This window comes from Acinonyx jubatus, chromosome A2 (genome assembly GCF_027475565.1).
Source record: "Acinonyx jubatus isolate Ajub_Pintada_27869175 chromosome A2, VMU_Ajub_asm_v1.0, whole genome shotgun sequence".
NCBI classification, from domain to species: Eukaryota; Metazoa; Chordata; class Mammalia; order Carnivora; family Felidae; genus Acinonyx; species Acinonyx jubatus.
The window spans coordinates 23,240,413-23,250,929 of NC_069383.1; the positions used below are offsets into that span (position 1 = coordinate 23,240,413).

Genomic DNA, 10,517 nt, shown 5'->3' on the forward strand with positions numbered 1-10,517 from the left:
CAAAGTTGATGCTTAACCAACTGAGCCAGCCAGGCACCCCAAATCTATAAACTCTAATTGTTACAATTTAAGTTTCCTCCCAAAGCTTTTATACTGTAATTCCCATAAGAGAAGGGGAAGAATAGGACCTATTTCTAAGCATGGGTCATCTATTAAATCGGGTTTTATAACCTTACCCCCTGTATTCAACAATGCTCCAGAAATCTATTGTGTTTAAACTATCATGATTCCTGGCAAAACAATACACACACACACACACACACACACACACACACCTTTTATCTCTGAAAATTCCTTTTATCTCTGAATTGCCAAATCCAGTTTTCACCCTAATGAGCTCTCTGTAGTATTTCAGGTTGCTAAATTCCCCGTTAAAATTCCCTTACCCTCTAGACTCAGCTTCTTCAACCCCATACTATTTATCTTACCTCTTTAGCCATTCTTTTTCAACTTCCTTCATAAGCCCCTCTTCTTCCACCTGACCTACAAACGTAGCTGCTTGGCAAGGTCGCCCTTAGTCTTTTCTTCAGTCCTGATTTTATACTCTTTGGCAATTTCTAGATGACATTATGCTAATGAATACAAATCTCATAATTGATCCCCACTTCCCTTTCTGCACCAGCCCAAATTTGTCAATAGTGACGTGTATGACATATCTCGATTCCCACATTTAGAACCATACCCTATTACCTTCTTCCTCAAATTCTGTTATCCCAATACATTCCCTATCTTAATTAAAGACATCATCATTCATTAACGAACTCTAATCTTTGAACTCCCCCATGCTGTTCCCAATCAGGTCACAACCTCATCAGCTTCATTTCCCGCTACTCCCTAAGTACAGAGAAGTCTACTACTGGCTATTTCTCAGACTATCAATGCCCTTCTCCTAGCCTCTTCTCCATCAGGCGAAACAGCGACTCACCTTTCCAAGCCCTACTTAAAGATCTCCTACATGAAGTCTTCCCTAACCTCACTTATTCTATTCGCATCACTCACCCTCTCCCTCTATAAATCCCACACCAATTTTTCTTTACTTCTCAACATGCTATAGGAATGGATAGTTGAGCCCTTATCTTTCTCCCCTAGTAGAAGAGGCCTGTGGTTTATATGTTACCGTAACACTTAACACGTGCCTGGAATAAAGTAGGTCTTTAATCAATGTCTGGTGAATGAATGGCAAAACTCCAAAGTGAGGACATAGTTAAGGTTATTTCTCAATGGAGGGTATGCCCCCTTTTGAACATAAAACAATAATTAAGTCCCCTAGTCCCTCACTCCCCATTTCTAATCTACTGCTTAGTTTTAAGCAAGGTTTCATGGGGACATTTCCTCACTTCCTCTTGTTCTTTGTAGGGTTAGCTGCCAGCCTAACCACATTAGCATTCAGGAGCAGCAACAAAACAGACTCTCCAAGTTCTAAAAAGCAAAGACTTTACAATTACCAATAGTAAAATACAAGCTCCTTTTTAAAAATAGTCTTAACGTTTATGCATACAAATCTCATTCTTCAAGATTCTGAAAAAGGTTTGGCATAGTTTATCCAACAGGCACCATTTAAGAGTTCTTAAGAAAATGTCCACTTGTCCAACTATCTCAACCAAAATTTACACATTCATAACCATAGAAATCAGCATGCATGAATTAACCTAAATAATATGCTTATGTACTAAATACACTATAAATAGTAGTCTAAGTCACCAGATGACCCATACATAATTAGCTCTTTTAGCTTCTTTTAAAAATACATGTCCAAAATTCCAGTGATCATCCCAATCTATAAGACTAGATTCTTTTATCAGTATCACCCTTTCTCCCTCTTCTCCCCACCAACTTTCCCAAAACACACACACACACACACACACACCTCCCTTAACAGACCTGGTTTCCTCAAGAAATGATCTGATAGCTTAGGAGCAGTTTGATAAGGCAGGCTACACGGTCTGGGATTCTGGAGAAGATTCCATATGATACAATTATCTTCTAAGAGACTGCTGTTGGTGACAGAATACAGATTTGCCTCAAGAGATCACAAATGTGGTAGACCTGCCATAACTGTCCCCTACTTTTTTTGTTTTTTGTCTTTTAAAAATATACTAGAATCTCACTCTAAACTTCTATTTCTGTCTTTTCTTCAGTTCATATAAATGTTCACATTTTAGGCATACAGACCTGGTGAAAAGACAAAAAAAAAAAAAAAAAGACATGATGAAATGTGTTTGAAGCTTCAGTAACTAAACTGCACTGAGCAGGGTCAAAAATTCATTAGCCTAATTCTGAACTGCACTTCAGAAAAAAAAAAAAAAAAAATGTATGCTCCAAAGCATATATAATCCACTTATTTTTCTTGAGCAGTCAAAAATTCTTTTCATTTTCCAAGTTTTGTCCATATTACATCGAAATAACTTCAGACAAAGCATTCTTGTTGCTCCAGGATTAAAAGTTTCCAATAGCTCAATGTGGTTGTAATCTTCTGGAAACACCTGAAATTGATTTGTTTCACCTCCTTTTACTCTTTCTCTTCCAGCTTGTTCACCTTAGGAGAATATTGATGGACAAAAGTTCTAACTGAAAAGTCCAGAAAGTGGATAATCTATCCCCTAGCTAATAAGAAAGGAACTATGATACATAATGCACAAAAATTGACATGTATCCAGAGCCTCGAAAACAAACAAACAACCCACCCAATGACTGGACTTGGTCTAAATAAGCTTAACATGTAGGTTTCTTTTTCATCGCTGTTTTACTGAGCATTTATGGAAAACTGTATTTGGGTAAGCTCAGGCTAGCTTTAACTCTCAAGAAAAACATGAAAGAACGGAGAGAAAAATCTTCTAATTTTTTTTTTTTTAGAAAATAAAAGATCGGTATTTATTTTAAGGCTGCTTTTCCAAATACAATATACACTATATACATATATACATACATAGATACACACACACACACACACACACACACACATATAATTATATAATTAATGAGCATCACACAGTCACAAACATCTAAATTCAAATATCACATTTCCTGGACTAATTACAACCCAAGAGGGTGCACTCAAATTCTTGAGGTTAGAGTAGACACTTCTGAGACTCAACAACCCAGAGTTCCCACTTTAAACTTCCAGTTTTTCACAGTGGCACTGAGTAGATGAACAAGCTCACTGCCACACAAAGCTGGGCTTGCCTAAAGAGGTCTGACAGGAGCTGAACACACGCAATAACTTCCTGTTCTCCAGAGGACTGGAGGGTGTGCTTCTATAGGCTGACAATTCATAGACCTTTCAAAACCCAAAAGTCAATATGTCTTTTCAAATACTTTTGAAAAAAAATTTTAATTCCAAAAATTACTGTTCATCATTATTATTCCCCAGTTAGTTACTGAATATCATTATATAAGGAAAGAGGTATAAAAAAGTTAATCCCAGACCCCAAGGAGCTTAAATTTCCCTTAAAACAGTTACCCATTTGTGATTACTTCACATAAAATACTTCTCGAAGACCAACTCAGGGGTCTGGTTGAATTCACAGTACATAGGCAATGCAAATTCAGGTATTTAAATCATAGGGAGTTTGTCTTCAGCTCCCTAACAAAATTAGAGATGGATGTATACTTGCAATTCAATAAAAACAAGAAACCTATAATTTGGGGAATATACATGAATTGGAAGGGAAACCTGAAATCCTTTCTGTATCTGGACAAGGTCTCTCATTATTTCCTGTTCTTATAGTTACTTCCTAAATCCAGAAGCTAAATTTCCTTAAAACCTGATAAGAAATCTATTTCCATGAAAACGCTTGGCTTAAGATTTTTTTTTTTTTTTTTGCTAAATAAGAAATATGACAGCTACTAAGCAAAAAGTCATTTTTTGTCATATATGTTGCGTTGGGCGGGGGGGGGGGGGAGAGGAAAGGCACATAGGATGAAATCAAAGGATTTCAAATAAGGATGTGCCAAAAAATAGTAAGCAGTATTTATTAATCTCATTATATTTTTTGTCTTTGTCATGAACCCAATCAAAAGTCACATCTAACTCCTGTCAGAAAAAAATAAAAAGTCCCTTGACACAAACAATTTTGCACACAATTTAGGACCCAATATACTGCACTACATGTGATAATTGTATATTTCCTCTCCTGCTCATAAAACAAGGCAATTACACTCATGCACAGGTAGAACACTCATATTTTCACTACCTTATGAGAAAACATGTCAAACTAATTTCAAACACAATTCTAGGGATTCGGGATACTACTACTGAATTTTAAAAACAAATCAAACAAAAAATCCCCAGCATCTCCAAGGCCCCTCCTCCCCTCTTTCCTTGAGTGAAAAACAACCCAATAACTTACTGTTAAAAGCCAGAGTAAAAGGATTTTTTTTTTTTTTAAAGGCCTGGACCAAGATGAAATAGGAAAAGGAAAAGGATCACTGTGGGCACAGATGATGCCCTGGGGAAAAAGGTGAGATGCACATACCCATTCTCCTGTGAGCACTGTCCAAGCTGACAGGTTCACTCACACTGCCTTCGCTTTAGAAGTTTCCCGATACATTGTCTCTACATACTTAAGAAAATGTGAATTTTGCTCTGACCACAGAAAGAATTAAGCACAACTGACACCAGCTCTAAAGTAAGGAATTAATATATTCTAATCTAACGCTTAAGAAGGGATGGAGTTCAGGCAACAGCTCCTCCAACTGGCTGGAGCAGATTATCATTTGAAGCCCTAAAAATACTAAGATTTTTAAACAACTCCAAGTTCTGATGGGTACAGTCAGATGCACTATAAAACTTTGGGACCAGCGGCAACGACACAACAGGTGAGAGAGGCGGTGGACATCACTGCACAGTGAGGTGGACAACATGCAGGGGCAAACCCTTGAGTTCCCCGAAAGGCTGGGGACATGAGATAATACCCATGCACAAGGCCAAGACCCCGTCTTTACAGTGGCAACAGTTCTGTTCCTTCCGAGGGTCGCGCCACTCCCCCTCTCCTCACCCAGGGGACCACCACCCCAGGCACAGGAAGAACCGAGGCCCCTCCGCGGGCAGCATCTCAGCTGGGGAAGAAAACACAATGTCGCTCCTTATTTCTGCGTACAAAAGGACTTTGCGCCCTCCTCCTCCAACTGCCGCCGCTGCTGCCCGGGCCGCCTCCTAACTTGCAAGAAGGTGGGCAACGCGCCATATTCCAGCGTCCCCCGGTCTACCTGGGTAACAAGCCCACGCCACCCCGGCGGGAGGGAAGCTTCGGAAGCCGCCCAAGAGCCAGCCTCCTCTCCCGCAGGAGACAGCAGCTCCCGCGCCCCGGCCCAGCCCGCCGCGCCGCCCGCAGACCAGCCCCGGGAAGGGCCGAGGGGGCGAGCGGGGAGCCGCGGCTCCGGTCCCGCGCAGCCCGCCCACCTCCCGCTCCCGGCGCGCTCTCCCGGGCCTCCCGCTCCCGAGCCCGCGGGAAGGCCGGGCCCGGGCCCCGGGTTCCACGGTGGAGAGGAGGCCGCGGCCCCTAGAGCCTCAGGCGGCGGGGGAGGCCGGAACCCTGGGGCTCTCGGGAGGGCAGCGCCTCCCTCCCGAGCCCGCCAGGACGCCTGGGGCCTAGTGCGGCCTGCGCATCCTCGGGGTGGCGGTTTGACTGGGCCGGGCCGGGGCCCCCCGCCCGAGGCGGGCCGAATCCGGCGGGGGCCCAGGCCCGGAGCCGGGGGCGGCAGGGTGCAGGCTGCGGGGCGGGCCGGCCGGCCGGCGGGCGGGCGGCGTGTTGCGGCTGCGCCGGGGCTGAAATAGCTGGAGATTGCGCGGTAGGGCACTCACCTCAGAGCGGCTGCGCTACCGTGGGCCTGCGCCGTGGAGACTGCGACCGCGCCGGCTCCTCGCAGCCTCCTGCCACCAGCGGCAATGGCGAGCGCTGCCGCCTCTGCCGCCGCCGCCGCCGCCGAGGAGGGGGAGGGGAGGGAGATGAGGCACGCACGCGACGCACGGGCTCGGCTTCCCCGCCCGGCGGCCGCCATGATGGGGAGGTCGGAGCTGCCTCTGCGGGGCTGGCCCGGAGGGGGTTCTGAGCTAGGGTCCCTGCCGTTATCTTCGGCCTCCTCGAGTACGCATTTAGCTTCAAAGGATTGGATGGGGCCGGAACCATGGAGGCAACTGGATTAGTTGGGACTCTCGGGAGAGTGGCGCAAGCAGCCCAAGATGGTTGCTAATCTGGAAACAGTAACATTTCTCGCCCCCCGGCCCCGAGAATTAGCACCTCCTGAATGAGCCTCGGCAATCGGTAACTAGCTTCCTCTGTTTCCTCAGCCTTGCCAGTCGTATCTACATCCTCTTAATGGAATGACCTTTGTTTTCCGATTTCAAACCCTGCCCAAGTATTTAAAAGCAGAAAATTGTGTACAAAGCAATATATTAATTTATCCGCTCATTCATTCGTTTGGCGAACATTTCTAGAGGACCCTTTATGTGCCAGTTTTGCCCTGGGCACACTGGAGATGTAGACGAAGTCCTTGCTCTCAAGGGTTTTGTACGTGGAGTGCAAGCAAGAGGGACCCCCCCCCCCGCCGCCCGAAGCAGGTGAGAAGTAAAGAGGAGTGGGTAGCAGAAAAACAATGTAACAGACATAGGAGAGGTAGTTTGTGTTCTTGGTTTTTAAAAGTGTGATGAGGAAACTACATGCTTCAGAACCACTAACAATGATTACTTAAATCCTGGGCCCCGAGTGGTGTCGCCACAATCTTGGCTTGTTAGCCCAGGAACCTGTATTTTTAAAAACGCTCCTACTCACACGTCCTGATGATTCTCATGGACAGCATAATGTAAGAAGCATTGCATTAAGATGCATGGTTAGTTCAGGCTACTCTATCATCTCTAATCAAGACACTGCAAAAAACTTCATGATCTCCCTGCCACAGGAATTGCCCTCCCTAATCCATTCTCCACCCTACAGTTTGAATGGTCTTTCAAAAAAGTAAATCATGTCATTTCCCTGCTTAACAGGTTTAATGAGATCCCAGCGCACGTAAGTTAAAGCCTAAAATTCTTTGAGCTGGCTTCAGAGCCCTCCATGACCTCACTCTTGCTGCCATCTTTGACCTCCCTCAGACTGCAGCCAAATTGGGAAGCTCTCAAGTCATACAAGGCAGAAAGTTCTCCCGCCTCATAATTTTTGCAAGGGCTGCTCTCTCTGCACAGAACTTGCTTCTCACTCTTTACTCCTTCGAGTCACCCGCTCAAACTTGAATAATTCCCGCCACTTCTTAAGGTCTCAACATTAATGCCATTTTTTTCTGCAAGAAGCGTTCTCCCATCCCCCCAGTTGAGTGCTTTGACTCTTCCATCATCATATCCAGAAAATTCTGTGCTCACTTGTGCTTATTGAGCACCCACAATGTGTCAGGCCCTGTTTTTAGTCCTTTACACACATTATCTCCTTTCTCATTTAATTCCCAAGGAGGGTCCACAAGGCAGATATTACTGTTATTATTATCTCATTTTGCAGATAGAGAAACAAGGGCACGTAGAAATTACTTGCCCAAATCCAGACAGTAAGAGGTGGAGCCAGGTCTGAAAGCCATCAGCTTAACCTCAGAGTTATGCTCTTGACCATTACCGGGATTTTCGTGTTGCAGGTTGATACCCACTGATGAAGCACACAATTAACTTAGTGGGTAATGACCAAGATATCATAAAAGAAATAGAAAATATCAGAGAACACCAAACTTAGTAAGGCTCCAGTTTTGTGAAACTTTTATTTCAGATATAGAAGTGTATGTATATAGGTGTGTGTATCTGTACTGAATCATGATATAAAACACATTTCGTACTAGGTTACAGCTACAAAAAGTTGGAAAGCACTGCATTACTCTTTCTCCACAGCACTTCTCAGACCATGAATTCTCTGTAATCCAGAAGCTGCAGGAAGGCAGGGATTTCATCTTGTTCATGATTATATACCATGCAATGCCCAGCTCGTAGTAGACCTTCAGTAAACATATAATGAGAGACCTATATGTCCACCCTCCTCAGAAATGCAAATTATTTTCTTAAGACAAATGAGCCTGTGTACCCCAGTTGCTCTGTCCAAAAGGCTTTTTATTCTGGATAACCAAAGATTCTAGAATCAGTCTTAGGAAAAAAGCAGAAAAATCTACCCTAAGAGATTAAAAGACTGGATTCCAGCGAAGTCACAATGATCAGCTTCAGCACAAGGAAGTCAAAAACTACAGATAGGATAATGTGGGAAGACAATTCTATAAGGTAAGATGTAGGTAGTAGCTGCATTAAGGAAGAGGGGATGACTTGGGGCGCCTGGCTGGCTTAGTCAGTAGAGTATTTGCCTCTTGGTCTTGGGGTTGTGATTTTAAGCCCCATATAGAGGTTACTTGAAAGAAAAGAAAAAAGAAAAGGAAGAAAGAAAGAAAGAAAAGAAAGGAAGGAAAGAAGAAAGAAAAAGAGAAGGAAGGAAGAGAAAGAAAAGAAGGAAGGAAGGAAGGAAGGAAAGAAGGAAGGAAGGAAGGAAGGAAGAGGGGCACCTGGGTGGCTCAGTCAGTTGAGCATCCAGTCCTTGATTTTGCCTCAGGTCATAATCCCAGCCAGTGTCGTGGGATCAAACTCCACATTGGACTTCCATCTGAGCGTGGAACCTGCTTAAGATTTTCTCTCCCTTTGCCCTTCCCCCTGCTCATGTGCGCTCTTTCTCTCTCTCTCTCTCAGATTAAAAATAAAATGAAAGAAGGGAAGAAGGAAGGCTTAAAATGACTTAACTTTAGGGTCCAGAGCAAGGATAAAAAGAAGCCCAGACCCTTGAGAACTTATAGGGAGTTCCGCAGCCTGGATAATGAAGGAGATTCCTAGGTTGGCTTTGCTTTCAATAAGCTGCTGGTCATTTGACTGACTGATCACCCAGAAAAAATTAGAGTGTGTGCTGAGAACCAAATGAGTGGCCCTACTCAGGTAATCAGAATTGAAGTTATGTGGGGCATTTCACAGAGAGATGTACCTTGATTTGGCCTTGAAGGGTGGGCAAGATTCTTATGGGCATAGAGCAGAAAGGTGAAGATACTTTAACTGGGTGGATTGTTGGGGGAGACTGAGCAATCGGCGGGGGTGGGAGTGTGTTTAGTAAGTAAAGCAGCGAGGCAGGTCTCGGAGCAGCCAGCATTCAGGCCTGTGTGAGGTGTTTTGCTCACTAGCGGGACAGACCCTCTAAGCAACAATTGACCGGAGCTGATTTGCAGGAGGCTTTTAACTATAGAACAGAGTCTTCTAGTGTCACCTGTGTCCCTTGGGGTGGGGTGGGGTGGGGATGGGGGGATGGCAACGGAGATAAAGAGGAAGGAAAGTGGCTGAAGCAACTGTTTTCACAAGGGACTCCTCAGAACTCAGCGATAAGCTGTAGAGTCCCAAGAGGAGCAGACTCTTCATTTCTACTCTGGAATGTGTGCAGCCCCAGCCCCATGAGGTTTAACGGGAACCTGGAACTATGTGAACGATTCACGGGAATGTTGCCTCTTTGGGACCATCAGGGGCTATCCCAGGCATGGTCTGTATTTCTGGAGGGTGAGGGCCCCACCAGGCACACTCCCGTGCTTTCAGGAGCCATAGACCTCAACTGGGGAGGCATGTCACATCATGACATGGGTTCTGGAGTCAGATTCCGGGTGCAAAGCCTGGTCATACCACTTTCTACCTGTGAGACTGGCAAATCACTCAACATCTTAAGCCTCTATTTCTCTGCCCAAGACATGGAGGTTAAGAGATATTAATAAAGGTTCAGAACAGCCCCTGGACTCAGGAAGCACATTGTAAGTGCTGGGTATTATTAGCTCTTCCCAATTACCATTAATCACGTAAATTGCTTTGTACAAAATATGGGTTTTATAGATGGTGGCTGTTGTGATGGTGATGATGATGAATAAATGTTTGTGAGCACGTGTAACTATCCCTGGGGACTCCCCCTAAAAGCTAGGGAAAGCATTCAAGGGATGCAAAGACAAGGGAATTGCGTATGGGAGCAGTGTGTTACAAGGTTAGAAATGTCAAGGTGAGTTTTTTTATAGCTAAGGGTCACTTGGGGGAGAGCAGATGGAAATGACTGTTTACTATTACTTTACTTAAATTAATATTTCTGTATTAAGATAACAACTTTAAAATCTATTCTTTTTTAAGCCTTTAAGTTTAATTCACTAATCTCATCTATTTCAAAACCCAGGACATTTTAAGAGTCATTTTCAAAGGGCCCTCCTCTCCCTGAACGCAAGGTCTGCTGATGATCCCCTATCATTTGTATTTCCTGCTTCAAACTTTCCCAAGTGTGTCTGTCCTGCGTGTGAGACTTTGAACTGTGATTAGGAGCTTGTGTCATATAGACAAAAGTTCAGTAGGTTAAAACCTGGCCTCATTATCTTCCCTCAAAGCTGCTCGTCCTTCTGTGGTCCCTGTCTTAATTAACAGTGTCTTTTGGATAGAACATCTTCAAATCCTTTTTATATGACTTCTCAGGTCAATTCAACACATATTTATTGGGCACTTC

General features: G+C 44.2%; 1 protein-coding gene across 6 annotated transcripts in view; it reads right to left on the reverse strand.

Annotated features, from left to right (window-relative positions):
* NRF1 (nuclear respiratory factor 1) overlaps nucleotides 1-5,949 on the reverse strand; it is a 143,698-nt gene extending 137,749 nt beyond the window's left edge. For 3 of the 6 annotated variants that reach the window (XM_053218090.1, XM_027075460.2, XM_027075462.2), the window contains exon 1: nucleotides 5,804-5,949. The gene's annotated coding sequence lies outside the window, so the exon portion shown is untranslated. The remainder of the gene's footprint in view (nucleotides 1-5,803) is intronic. The other 3 variants (XM_027075459.2, XM_027075458.2, XM_027075461.2) reach the window with 2 other exon arrangements.
* Between the last annotated feature and the right edge of the window lie 4,568 nt (nucleotides 5,950-10,517).